The 14,826-nt window shown below is 43.8% G+C and overlaps 2 long non-coding RNA genes and 1 other non-coding gene across 3 annotated transcripts; 2 read left to right on the plus strand and 1 right to left on the minus strand.

Moving 5' to 3' along the window:
- The first annotated feature begins 8,772 nt into the window (after positions 1 to 8,772).
- On the plus strand, positions 8,773 to 8,844 carry trnap-ugg (transfer RNA proline (anticodon UGG)). Its single transcript has one exon. It is a non-coding gene; the product is annotated as a tRNA-Pro (tRNA).
- An 888-nt stretch (positions 8,845 to 9,732) lies between these two features.
- LOC143415059 (uncharacterized) lies at positions 9,733 to 14,826 on the plus strand. Its single transcript, XR_013095672.1, has 3 exons — positions 9,733 to 9,835; positions 12,734 to 13,030; positions 14,695 to 14,826. It is a non-coding gene; the product is annotated as an uncharacterized LOC143415059 (long non-coding RNA).
- Positions 9,819 to 14,425, minus strand: LOC143415058 (uncharacterized). The gene is made up of 3 exons (XR_013095670.1): positions 14,124 to 14,425; positions 13,849 to 13,967; positions 9,819 to 10,009 (listed from the first exon to the last, which is right to left on the minus strand). It is a non-coding gene; the product is annotated as an uncharacterized LOC143415058 (long non-coding RNA).

The raw sequence follows: 14,826 nt of genomic DNA on the forward strand, positions 1-14,826 counted from the left end.
TGACCACAGTGTCAGACGTGATGTCCTTCAGCCTGACGTACTGTGGTCTGTCGGTGAGGTAGTCGGAGATCCAAGCCACCAGGCAGGGGTCCACCTCCATCCTGTTCAGTTTTTCCTGAAGCATACAGGGCCGGATGGTATTAAAGGCACTGGAAAAGTCAAGAAACAGGATCCTGACCGTGCCTTTTCCCCCATCCAGGTGTGAGTGGGCTCTGTGTAGGAGGTACAGGATGGCATCCTCCACTCCGACATCCGCCTTGTATGCAAACTGTAGTGGGTCCTGGGCATGTTGTACCTGTGGTCGGAGGAGGTTGAGGAAGAGCCGCTCTAGAGTCTTCATAAGATGTGACGTCAGTGCCACCGGTCGGAAGTCATTCAGCTCATTGGGCCGGTTCTTTTTGGGGACCGGGACGATGCAGGATGTCTTCCATAGGGCGGGCACTCTCCCCAGTCGCAGACTGAGGTTGAAGACTCGTTGTAGCGGCTCCCCAAGTTCAGCAGCACACGCCTTAAGCATCCTAGGACACACCTTGTCTGGGCCTGCTGCCTTTCTGGGGCGAAGCTTCCTCAGTTGCCTCCTGACCTGATCCACTGTGACACTGGGAGGTGTTTGGGAGGAGGGGAGGGGGGGAGATGTCTTGCTGCTGAGAGAGGGATTGGAGGAGGGGGGTGTCATGGTGTCAGGAAGGGGGGGAAGCGAGGGAGGCAGGAGAGTGGGGAGAGGACTCTGTAGTGAAGGTGAGGGTGAGGGTGGGGGGGTTGTGGGCTGGTCAAACCTGTTGAAGAAGTTGTTGAGTTCGTTTGCCTTCTCCACAGTCCCCCCCGCTGTGCTTTTCTTGGTGTTGTGGCCTGTGATGGTTTTCACACCATTCCAGACCTCCCTCATATTGTTCCTCTCCAACTTCTGCTCCACCTTCCTCCTGTAGGTGTCCTTTGCTTCCCTCAGGCAGCGTTTCACCTCCCGCTGTGCTGCTTTCATCTCCTCCTTCACTTTGCTCCTGAAAGCCTTCTTCTTCATGTTGAGGACTATGACTATGACATATCTACCATATTTGTCTGCTATGACATTGTGGGCCTCAAAGGGAATGTTCTGCCTGACCAATATAGAGACCCCACGTGCCCTAGCTTGGAAAAGTGAGTGAAAACACTGGCCCCTCCAACGGGAGAAGAGACGGACATTATCAGAGGCCCTGACGTGGGTCTCCTGCAGGAAAGCCACGTCAGTGTTACGGTGTTTAACATGTGACAAAACCCTCCGTCTCTTGACTGGATGATTTAGACCTTTAACATTCCAGCTTAGAAAGTTCAATTGCAGACTCATCTGATTTGTAGAGCAAAGAAACTATGCACACTGGCCTTAGATGATAAGAACAGAATAACTTTACAGTGGGTGGAAATTAGTTCAGAACAGGTTAAAAAAAAGAACAGTGTATGAGGTTCAAAGCAGTGACCCTTACCCTCCCCAAACCCTCCCCACAACAGAAAATGGCTGCCAAAAAAAAGAACAAGAACAAGCAGCGAGCTCTTCAAACTTAACATATTTAGAGTGTTACTCCTCCTGTCTATGATACCAATAACCTAGGTATTGAAGCAGTCGAACCACTGCTCCGGTGGCCATAGCATAGTAAGCTGAAACCCCTTATAATACTGTTAAGTTTCGAAACTGTATCAGCCACCAAGTCCAAATGTAATTGCTGGAGTGTTTCAAAGCAGAGTCCAAGTATGTAAACAAACAACCAAACACAAAAAGATGATGTAGTTCAATAAGTACTACCGTTATAACTGAATTATTGAATAAGAACAGACAGAAGGCTACGAGTAGATAACAAAACTCCCCGTCTCCGTGCAACAGGTATTACGTCATTAGCCAACGGGTAGAAGTCAATGAGGTTGTCTCCTTATTTAACAAAGAAAACAAAATAAGATTATCGAGTTAAATTAAAGTAATAATCAGCATTTCAGTGCTATAGCACTCAGACTACATCGCTACACTCGGAGAGGAAAAGCAACGTCTTACGTGGATCCCGACTGCGCCTCCATACCTATATGGAATGTTTGGTACCTGCATTTGGTGCCATTGTTTTATCAGTAATAATTCTTCACGGGGCTTCCAGAGCCTTTGGGAGCCTCTCAATGCACTGTTGAGCCTGGTCCACGGAGCTGAAAAACTTTCTGGTGCCTCTGGCCTGCGTTATGCGAAGCCGTGCTGGGAAGAGGAGAGCCGGCCTCAGGCCTCGCCTGTAGAGCTCCGACATAATGTCCTTGTACTGCGCCCGCTGATTGAGGACCTCGGGGCTGTAGTCTTCCACAATTCGGATAGGCACGCCTTGGTAGTCGAATTTCCCTCTCCTCCTAGCTTCTCGGATGATGAGGTCCTTGATCTGGTATCGGTGCAGGCGGATGATCACCGGGCGAGGTGGGCGTCCCACGGGCGGCTTCGCTGCGAGGGAGCGGTGCGCTCTATCGAGCTGCGGTGGAGACTGAAGTATTTCTTTGCCCAATAACTCACAGAGAAGGTTGGAAAAGAAGTGAGTGGGGCGCCCACTTTCAGTGTCTTCAGGCAGTCCAAGGACGCGGATGTTCTGACGCCTGCTACGGCTCTCCAGGTCAGTGACTTTGTTCTTTAGCTGGTTGTTGTCTTCGCGAAGAGCGGCACACGTGTTTTCAAGGTCAGCGACACGTTGGCTCAGGTCTTCAGTTGCAAGCTCCAAGGATGAAACTCTCTCGGCCTGTTCCTCTTGGGCTTGTCGTACCTGGTCCAGTTTTGAATCGAGGGCGTTAAATGAGGTCTTAAATTCAGATGCCAACTCTCGGTGCTGCTGGAGCAGCGTGGTGATAGCCTCCAGTGTTAAGCTAGCGTCCTCCTTTTTGTTCGCTTTTGCACTCTTAGCAGCCATTGGAAAGGGTCAAAAGTGTTCAAAACACTAGAAAAGTAGTTACGAGTGTAAGCGACTTAAAGGTGGCAGTTGAAGGGGTGAAACTGGTCAAAGCGGAGTTAAGTTCACCACAGCAGCTCGTTCCTGCGTCTATTCGGGTCGCATGCTGACCGGAAGTCCTAAATATCCCACTTTAAGCTTTACTTAAAGCTTACCTGTCAGCCACGTTGAAATGGTCACGCCTGAGGCCCGCTCTTTACTCAAACAGCACGGTAAAGAAGTGGTCCTTGACCACTTGGTTTTTAATGGGTTCCCGAAGTCCCGCGGGCGCCACTCGGGCTAACTGGACGCCGCCAGGCCTGACCACGCATCTGTGATCAGGAGTCGATGCCACACGCTGAGCAACCGCGCTCCTAGGGATTACCGTCCCCGTCCTAAATAATTTAAATAAATTTAAAAGCACCACTGTCGATTCCACAGTTAAATTATCTGGTGCCCGAGTCCAACCCTGCTAATCAATGTGGGAATAAAATCCCCTATCCAAATGTCCTAATCTAATCTCGTTTCTTGGCTGACGTAACACATTCACACACATAACACACCAACTTCAAACAGACGTCACATCAACTTTGAAATTCACCCCAGCATTAATCACAATAAGCTTTCATCAAATATTCCCCAGACTCTACTTTTATTTATCACAAATTATTACAATAGGGTTTTACCATGGGTGTTTGTGTAACTATTGTCACTGAATAAAAGCCTGCTTGGGGACGCTGGATTTTTGGAGTTGTCTGGGATCATGTGAGGAGCTTGTAGCTCCAAGATCCTGATCCGACACTTCCCTTGCAAGTTTAAAACCGATCGAGCTCTGATCGTCTTGATTCGTTCATGGTGATAAATCTCTGAACTAGTGGAGCCTGCGAGTGCAGACCTAACAGTAGCGATAGTGTCTGTCTCCTGAATCCAAACTGGAAGCTGATTCCACAGAAGAGGGGCCTGAAAACTGGATTCTACCTGGTGCGCTGTGCTGATCATGCGTGTTCATATACGTGGCAACAGCAGACGTGCGTAGATCAACAATGGGTAATATGGAGTGCAGGAGAGAGTACGACCATGCAGCGTTAAAAGCGTGGAAGTACTTATATTACTTCAAGTGTTATTCTGTAAAAAGTGGCAAAAACATTAGCGTCCGTTGTACACTCTGCGAAAAATTACACTTCAAATCTGAACAAGCACCTAGCACGCTACCATGGGAACGGAAATTCACAGAGAAACCACCAGATCCCCCACTGATATGACCACCGGCCCCACTCCTGCTAAACAGGTGAAAATAGATTTTTTCACATAGTTTTTTTTTAAAAACTGTTGTATAGAATTACATTTTTGCTTGATGCGATTTCCCTAAAATTAAGAGATTAAAAATAATAAAACAATTTTTAAAAAGAGACTTTTCCATTTGACTGAATTTTTATATGATGGATTATGCATAAAAATAGAACTGGGCTGAAAGGTCTATTGCTTTATTAAGTATTCAGGTGTGTACCAAAAAGTAACTAAGTAATAAGTAAATAATTACTTTTGAAATTAAGTAATCAGTAATGTAACGGTATAACATTTTTTGAGAAGTAATCAGTAATAAGTAACTAATTACTTTTTTCCAAGTAACTTGAACAACACTGATCCACACACAAACACTAGAGAACAATCAGCCACCGCTTCTATTCTTACAAACGTCACAATTTGCAATAATAACAGTTTGAATGTTTTTATTCACATGAAAGTGTTTCTACATATGAATCATTAACAACTGTCAGATTTAATGTGATTTCTAAACAGAGAAAATCTCAGCTTTGTGTTTTGTGTTCGCATTAGACCTGATATAACAAAGAAAAGAAAGAAAGAAAGAAAGAAAGAAAAGATTTTTTTCTCATCAAAGTTTATAAATCAAGTGTACAGTTAGCTTTGATTTAGAAGCAGCGCAGTATGAAAGAGATGTTTCACAGAACATTTACCAGAGACAGACGCTGACTAATATGCTACAGTTCATCTTTATTCTTTTCTAGTTGTGTTAGTGTTGCCATAACTCTGCGTAGGTTCTCTTCATTGTGATTGATTTCTGCAGCTGTTGTCTCAAAGTACTTATTCATGTACTCCTTGCCGGCTCCCACGAAAGTCTGTAGGTCATCCATTAAATCCAGCACTGGTGTAAGCAGTGATGTAAAACGTTTCACTGACTTCAAAAGTTCGTACAAAGGATCCATGAGACGTTTAACATCATCAAGGACAGCAGGAACATAGGCTTTGTCTAAATTATTTTCAGCCTGGAGGACAAAAATAAACCAAATTAATGTAACAAAATATACAAAAGTATGTAGTGTAAAGAGTGCAAACAGACTTTTGTATGATGGGAAATTGTTTTTTTGTTTTAGTTGTCATAGCAAAGCATGTTTTTCTGTTTGGAGTCTGTCAACATCCATGCCATTGACAGACTCACCTTCCTTCTTGCTGTTTCCTTTTGTAATTTTTCAACGTTTCCTTTCAGCTCCTCCTGCAAAACCAGAAAGAACGTCAACAAACATGCGTGCGAAACATGTAACTGGGACAAAATGAGCATTTTAAAAGTAAGGAGAAAAGCTTAACCAGTGATCGGACGGTCATGATTTAATGGTAAAGGTGGTTAATTAAAAGTTACATTCTTTATTAAAACAACAACAACAAAAAGAAAGTTAACAGTCAGTTTACCAGTTCGCCCTTGTTTATCAGTGAACTTGAAAGATGGAGCAGACACAGCAAAATCCTAACTAAGCCTTCGGTAGTTGTGACACCACTCATGGTCAACTGTGCCGCTGCCATCAAAGTTTCTGAAACACATGAGAAAGTATCAATAAGGATTTAAGGAAATAAAGATTTGTAAAGAAATGTACAAAGAGAACTTTCTAAGTTTAAGAGATGTTGCATGAAAATCTGCCTGCAATATGTTTTGAGTCAAAGCACCTCTTTCATTTGAATTCCAAAAAGTCACGTTCTGCTTACATGAAAATATCAGCTTCTTTTACATGAACTACTGTGACCTTGAAAGACCTTCCACAGTGAACAAAACGAAACAGAGACTATATTCAGAATATGCATGTGCGTGCATGGATTTATACTAGCTGTCTGTGTATCCTAAATGCACAGACACTGTGGGTACATCAGGGAGTGCATCTGAGATCAGATATAAGATAAGATAAGATAAGAATAACTCGTTATTGTCATTGCACATTCATATTTGGTACAATAGTACAATGGAATTGGAAACTGTCCCACATCGGCACTAAACACAACTAAACACAACACAACATGTAGTGGATTTTTAAAAAGTGAAAATAAAAAAAGGATGAATTAATAAATGACACAATGAATGTTTATTGCACATAAAACTAAAACTAAAACCTCTGGAAAAGGCTGCTGCTGCTGCCATCGCTTGTAAAAGTGGACCAAGTGCTCAGCTTGAGAAAAAGTTGAGAAAACAGAGAAATTTGGAACAATAGATTTTTAAAAATGCTGCAAATGCTTTATATACAAAGTGACTCAACCCACAGGGAACACAGTCAGATGTGAGTCGCCCTTTCACTTTTGTTTTCAACAAAGTGTTTCTGTCCAGGGTGTACCCCGCCTCTCACCCTATGATAGCTGGGATAGGCTCCAGCGCCCCCGCGACTCTGAACAGGATAAGCTGAAGCGAATGGATGGATGGATGGTGTCATGGCTACTGAACGGACCCACGCGCAGACAGTTCTTTCAACGAAACAAAAAGGGGATTTATTTACAATAGGGATCACCTTAGTGCAAAATATATGTACAGTGAGTTGGGAGGGGGTCCAGGGCTCCAGGGAGAGAAGGGGGGGGGGGGGAATCCACACACACGCTTCCTCTTCCACTCAGTCACCGCCACCGTTCCTCCGCACACACGCACTCCTCTTCAGCCACACTCGCTCCAATACTCCACACACTGCCCCACTTGGACAGGTCCGGTGATTCGGTCCAGAATCTACAGACAGAAGGTCAAGGTTAGTTCCACAACATAAAACACGTGTAAGCGATCCTTCTTTGAATATGCCGCGAGCACGAACTCAGGTGGTTCGACGTTCCAGCGGTGAGCTGCTCTGTGCCACTGCCTTAAATAGCAGCTGGGGAAATCAGCCGGATCAGCCGCAGGTGGACACCATCCACAGGGGTGCGTGGGCCAAGAGTGAGAGCCCGTAATGAGCTCCACCCAGGCAGAGAGGAGGAGGAGAGACAAAAAAACCCAAAACTAACAACAACAAAACCTGTAGCGAGCGTGGGCCAACCAGAGAGACACGGGGACCGTGACAGATGGTTTCTGTTTGTCTAGTCTGCTTTATAGGAATAGAAGCCCATCAGCTATTGTTATGACATACCATGACAAAACACGCTTTTCTTTCAGTTTGACACTTCATAAAACGTGTCATAAGTGGATTGTGAATTATGTTATATATTTTTATTAGTGTTTAAGAAGTGTCCTGATTTCGTATTTGAGGTAAGAGACAAACGACTGGAGGTCCATTGTGCGTCAAAACAATGATTTTATTAAAGCATACACGTGTGTGGGAAAGATGAGCTCTGCAAAACATCAGCCTCGATCTCCCCAGAACAGTAAACGAGCAGTCATATATATAACATAGTCGATGACAAGCATCATGCGTCAAAGCAGATAAGAAACATGCATCAGTTCCAGTAATTCCGACCTTGGACATATTCTAAAAAAGAACAGTTCCTTCCTCTGTTCCTCCGCCACCGCCAGATGCTTCCTGTTATTTCACTTACTGCACTTCACTTATTTGTGGAACTAAACTGTCACGTATGCAGGTAAAACAACTTTGCAGTTTCGAGCAAAACAAGTCTATATACTGTGTATGTGTGTTCAGGCAGACTATGTGTCTTGACCTCAGTGCATGACCTCACTCGACAAACAAAGACATCTTAGAAGTATACTTCCTGACTCCGTTCGAGTCATCTGTTACTAGGCAAACTCCAATGCAGCAGGCTGCTGAACACACACAGGCCTCTATTCTGTTTACAGGTTATATGTAGTGTATTGTATTGTAAGCATGTATGCAATTCTTTCATGGCTCCAGGTCACCTTAACTTCCTATTGATCGGCCAGACGTCGCGCTGACCGAAGCTTCAGACCATTAATTAACTTGACCGAGCTTCAACTCTTTAATTAGCACAAAATGCAATATGGATAACATGGTTACAGTTGCACCTGCAATGAAAGATTATTATGTAATTATGCTCACACCTGAAATACAAACTTTAATGTAACATCAACAGTTTCAATAAATGCTCTAATGAAATGATAATGATAAATGATACGTAATGCAACAGTAATGATAATGTTATGAATAGTAACAGTAAAATAATATTCTAATCTCTACACTCCTCCTCTTTGGCAGAAGAGGTTTGTTTTCTTTTGGTACAGTATGACTCTCAACTTGCTATACTAGTTACATACTTGTAATTCTTTCAGTTTAAGGGAAGAAAGAAAATAATATATACTAGGCTTTTATAAAGCATGTCTGCTATATTCAAATGATAGAAGATTCTTTTAAAAAGTACACACAGAGCAGTTAGTATGATATGATTTATTTTAACTTTATTTATTTAGGGCCAGCCCTCATTGTTGTTGTTGAGAATTCAAGTTAAATAGAATGTGTCCTTATAGTATGTCCAATAAATCTCTACTGAATTAATCCTAGAATAAAATCTAGAATCAAGCACACAAACAGATGATTCTCTGAGCGTTCAAGACAATCTTTCACACATTCTTCTTCATCTAGTTGCTCTGATGTGTGACTTTGTGAAAAAAGACTTGCTGGACTGTTTGTGTGGCTCGTTGGTCTAGGGGTATGATTCTCACTTTGGGTGTGAGAGGTCCCGGGTTCAAATCCTGGACGAGCCCACGTGTTGTCTATAGAGCCTCTCAGCTGCCACATGCTGTTTAGGCTCCATTTGAAAGAATCTCTGCAGCTGCACACATGTTCCCATAGTCCCTCATACAGGGACAGCTAACAGATCTGATATGAAGGATGTTGTTGGCCTTGTTCTTATTGTTTACCATTTAAATTCTCCAAAAAGTTTTTCTAAGGTAATTATTTGTTATTCAAGATAACACAGAGTTTTATTTTAGATTAAATAAGAGAATTCAATTCAAACTTGTACACAGAACTACTACAATACACAGTTATGTATCATATATTATAAATGTGTAACTCTCTCACACGACTTTAACAATATGCATGTGGAAGAACGCACATCAGTTTTACTGATACACAAAAGGGCCAAAAATAAACATCAGTAAACATCAGTACTTCAGTACCACGAAGGAATCTCTTTCAGTGAATTATGCACACATGTAACTTATGTACCAAGTGAAATAAAATATTACAGATGAAAATTATGTGATGATTTTAACTGCAAAATTCAGATTTTAGGGTCAAAATGTGACTTAATTTGTGGTGTAAGGTTTCTGGTTATGAAGCTTGACGCTGTCATGCTCATCTGTATGACTATATGCTCATGCCACTGTGTTGATTGCAGGTGGGTGCATGCTCCATGTTGCAGGGTTTTTCTTCAGGTACTCTTTTTTTGTCCGCCATGATCTAAACACATGCACCTCATTGGAAGCTCTAAATAACCCACCTAAATTGGTTCTTAATTTAAAATTAAAAGTGATCATCTGAAAATTAGACGAAAGCTTATTTGTGACAATCTAAGAAACATGTAATTGAAGCTGCTCCTCTTTGCTGTGGGCAGGTTTGAGAGCTGCCACCTGGGCTTCGCTGGAGGGCAGCAGGAGCAGCCTCAGCACCTCACTCCTCCTCCGCCTGCAAGCACACCTCTGCTGTGACCTGGAAAATGCCTAAGGAAGCTTTTCCCTTTTCACTTTGGGTGTAAGCGGTCCTGGGTTCAAATCCCTGATGAGCCTGTTTGGTTTTTGGGGCTTTGCTGTTGAACTGTTCATGCAAGTCCTGGGAAACTGTAATTTGCTATTTTCAGATGTCATAAAAACTCCCTCAAAAGCCTTCAGCTGATCCAAAATGCTGGAGCGAGAGTACTGGCAGGGCCTAGAAAGAGAGAGCATAACGTTCAAGACTGAAGATTTTTTATTTGTCACATGCATAGTCATTAAATTACAAAGCAAACAGTGAAAAGTCTCCTGAACTGCTCCTTTGACTGTACAAAAAAAGACATTATATACAATAAGTAAATAGATTTTAAAAGTCTGGAAATTTTAAATCAAAAATCTGAAAATGTACTTTGTGCAAATGGAGTGTTAAAGTGTCTTGTGCCATATTAGCACAGCAACGTATTGACAGAGCTGTGCAAGTAAACAAGTGACCAGAGTAATATAAACAGAGTAATTCAACTGAGTGACCAGAGAAGTGTAAACAGTAATGCGACCAGGGTAGTGTGAACAGATTGATATAAGGTCCTGTTTCAGTCACTTATTGATGCTATGAGGGGAGTGGGGGCGTGTTCTGGTTTAGGACTCGTACGGCCTGAGGAGAGAAGCTCCTCCTCGAGTGTCTGTTTTGGCCCCGATGGTGTGGAACCTTCTGCCTGATTGCAGAAGTCGAAACATTTTGTTACTGGGATGGGACCAGTCCTTTAATATCTGAGATGCTCTGGACCAACATCTCCTGGTGTAAATGTCCTGTAGGGAAGTTATATTTGTGGATCATACTGTATTTGCATTTGTAACGCAGCAGCGTTCTGACGCACGGATCACTCTGCTTCTCAATCCTGGACACAGTTATTCCCACACCAGGAAGTGATGTTCTGTGTGAGGATGCTCTCCACAGCGCCTGAATAGAAAGTTCTGAGGACCACTGGAAAAACCTGCTAACTTCCTGAGTTGTCGAAGACGGTACAGGCGCTTGCCTAGCCTTTTTGGACTGGACGTGAATGTGAGCAGACCATTTCAGGAATGAGGAGATGTGAACACCGAGAAAGACAATGAAGCAGAAACTGCTAAGAGTGGGATTCAAACCCACACCTCCAGGGGAGAGTGAGCACTAAACACAGCACCTTAGACCACTCAGCCATCCTGAAACAGATCGAGCTGAACTGATTTTCTGATAAATCCAGAATCCAGTTTAAAATCCTTCCCTTCACATAAAAAGTCTTGAATGAACCTTTGGTCTAACTGCTCTTCACACCTGACTGGTAACAAGATGGCGCTGCTGTGTGTGGTTGCTCGTCTGTCACTCTGAAGTTTGTTTCTGTTTCTATTATTTCTGACCTGTGTCATTCACCAAACAAAGTCTCTGCTGAGGTATAATCGCCAGACATGATGATCACCTTTTATTGAAAAGGTCGGCACCACCAGGCCTCTTATCACAGCTCCTGACTCTGACCCCTCTGTCTCTGTGTTACTGTCTTGATTAAGGAATACACCTGTTTACTCGGGGATGTGCCAACTTGCACCACGGTGCTAGAGCATGATATTGATGTCCAGGGAGCTAAACCTATTAAGCAGCATCCTTATCGAGCCAGCCCCCATAAGCGCTTGCTCATGAAACAGGAGGCTGACTATCTGCTGCAACATGGCTTAGCGAAGCCCAGTCAAAGCCCCTGGAGCTCGCCTTGTATAGTGGAATCTAAGCCAGATGGCTCGCCCCGTTTTATTACAGACTTCCGGAAGGTGAACTCTGTGACTGTGGCTGACTCACATCCTCTCCCAAGAGTTGAGGATTGTGTGGACAGTATTGGACTGCTCAGTATGTCACTAAATTAGATCTTCTTAATGGTTACTGGCAGGTCCCTTTAACTGAACGTGCCTCTAACATCTCTGCCTTTGTTACACCTGATGATTTTCTACAATACGCAGTCATGGCTTTCGGCATGTGTAACGCTCCTGCCACCTTCCAGAGGCTGGTAAATAAAGTCCTCCGTGGCCTGTCCAACTGCAGTGCCTACGTAGATGATCTAGTAATTTATACTGAAACATGGCAAGATCATTTGGAAACGTTACAGCAGGTATTTCACCGTTTGGCTCAAGCTACTCTGACTCTCAACTTAGCTAAGTGTGAGTTTGCCAAAGCTATAGTGATGTACTTAGGCAGGGAGGTGGGACGTGGACAGGTCCGGCCCATAGATGCCAAAGTGGCAGTGATTAAAGAGTTTCCCACACCTACCACCAGGCGTGAGTTGCGTAGGTTTCTAGGGATGGTGGGCTACTACAGAAACCTTTGTAAAAATTTCTCCTCAGTAGTCAAGCCATTGACTGACCTACTCAGCCCAAAAGTTGAGTTTATATGGTCAAGTGAGTGTCAAGATGCTTTTGAGAGTGCGAAAGTCCTCCTCTGCCACACTCCTGTGTTAGCTGCACCTGATTTGACACGACCATTCAAACTGGAGGTTGATGCCAGTGCTGTCGGGGCTGGGGCAGTGCTGTTGCAAGAAGACTTGCAGGGTTTGAACCACCCCGTTTGTTACTTTTCCCGCAAGTTCAATAAAAATCAGTTAAACTACTCCACCATTGAAAAGGAGACCCTGACTTTGTTGTTGGCTCTTCAGCACTTTCACGTATACCTGGGGTCCAGCATGTTACCTCTTGTTGTGTACACCGACCACAACCCACTTGTGTTCCTTACTCGCATGTTTAATCATAACCAGCGCCTTATGCGCTGGGCTCTGTTGTTGCAGGAATACAACTTAAGTATTCACCATAAGAAGGGGTCTGAAAATGTTTTAGCTGATGGTCTGTCCCGCTTGTAAACATGTTTTGCTGTGTTTGTTCTTTGTTTTTGTTCACACTCTTTAATGTCTGCTTCTGCCCAACATAGGTGGTACTTTAAGGGGAGGGGTGGCCCCGCCTTCCTCTATGGAAATCAACGTGTTCCAGGACTCACGGGGGATTGGCTGGCCCGGACCTATGCCCGCCCCACCTTCATTCAGGTCAGAGCGTGCCAGACCACTCACACCATTGGCTGCTGAGGGAGCCTTGAGTACGACAGACCAATGACACAGCTGCCTGCAATCACCTGAGAAGATAAAAGGCTGAGGATTCTTCATTCGTGGAGGGACTTGTTGATTTGAACAGACTGTGGAGACGGTCCCTCCTGCCTTTGCACTGCTGCCATGTGAGCCTTTGTTTTGAGTTGCCTCCTGTGAGATGTTTAGATGAGTAGTGTTCTACTGGTGTTATTGGTGTTACTGGAGTTGTTATGTTTGTTTAAAATCACTCTATTGCCTAGTGAGTTGTTTCACTAACGGTTTTCAGTTGTGTTAATAAACCTTATGTTTTTCTTTTTATCTAACCCCCTAGTCTCTGGGCTCGTTTATGTTACGTCCGCTGAGCCGGGTCGTAACACAGAGCATAAACTAACACGTCACTTGGAGATAACTGTAGATTTTTCCTTCATGGTTTCAAATGTAAGCTGGCTGATTTGGTTCATTTTTGTTTTAAACTGAGCAAACCTGGTCTTCTCCTGAGGACTGCTGCAGGTATCATGCGAGCATGTTAATTTATTAAAAAACCAACAGCAAAAACCCCCAAAATAGAATGAAACTCATTTCAGGAGACAAATAACACTGATAGAGACATTTTTTTTGTACAGATGACGGGCAAACGGAAAGTTTCTAAAGAGTCGTGCACACACAAGTAGACTACTACAACATGCTACTTAGTTAGGAGAGTTTGGGAATGACAACCAAGCGGAACAAAATTAGACCCAAACATTGTCATCGAAACGAAAACACAAAAAGCTGAGGGGAGGGAATAGAGAGGAGGAAAGCTGAGCTGGCAGCGGGGTTGCTGGAGGAAGGCTGCGCCGCCTCGCCAGCTTAGATCTGCAGGGAGATTTTTACGTTGTGAGGAGAAGGGAATGTTTTTGAAGGGTGCAGAAGCTGCACGTTTGACTGTGGTGTGAGAGGAGCGTGTGTGTCTGTGTGTGTGTACCTTATCGTTCCTGCTCGCAGAGGATTAAAAGCGTACAGCCAGTCGTTCATGTCGTTCTCGTTGTTGGCCAGCAGGAGGATGCCTCCATGTTTTGTGCACACTGCAAATGTGTTGGGCGTCTGAAAAGAAAACATCACATTATATTCATGTTCATTCAAATGATAAATCCCAGTCCATTTGCCATTTCATCAATCAACGTGCACCAAAACAATTTGAATGAATTCTCATTAAAGACAAACGTGTTACATCCAGCCTTTCTCTATCCTGCCTCAAACCTTAAGCATGGCCTGCTGGTCTTCGCTGTATTCCACCTGTGCTGTGGAGAGGTTGAGGACGCCTCGCTCCACGGGGTCCTGGTCGCTGTTGTAGATGAAGTCGTAGGGCCGGCGAACAACCACAAAATGCTTCCCCCATGAGTTAGAGCGAGGCTCCACGAAGCTTAGAAAACCCTTCTTGGACACAACAGATCTGAAAAGAAGAGATTTTATTCATTTATTTATTTTTTAAGAGAGCGCTTGTTTTTCTGAGGAAGAAGCAGAGTTGGTTTGTTTCCAGCTGAAATCATCCAGGCTCAGGAATTTGAATCGATCCACATCATTTCTGCTTGAACTAGAGAACATGAGTGTCGACTTACATTTGGTCTGTGAGACACATGTCATAGTGACAGTATTTGGGTTAATATGGCATTACTCACCCTGGTCGCATTTCTTCACCTTATATTATTTCTCACCTTGCAGTCACTGATGCTGTTCACCAGCTGCTTATATTCAGTATTGAAGGTGTGTGTCAGAAGGCCAAATTTTCCAAACAATGAAAAAACCATGCCCTTTTTCTCACCATGTCTAGAGTGTAGAGGTCAGCCAATGTCGCTCGGATCTGCTGCACAGCTTGAGGCTGGTCTGGGAAGAATCTGTCCAGGACTCCAGGTCTGGGGAGCACTTGCTGAACCTTCTTGGTACCAGCCAGGTGAGCGCTGAT

The sequence above is a fragment of the Maylandia zebra genome, linkage group LG23 (genome assembly GCF_041146795.1).
Source record: "Maylandia zebra isolate NMK-2024a linkage group LG23, Mzebra_GT3a, whole genome shotgun sequence".
Taxonomy (NCBI): Eukaryota; Metazoa; Chordata; class Actinopteri; order Cichliformes; family Cichlidae; genus Maylandia; species Maylandia zebra.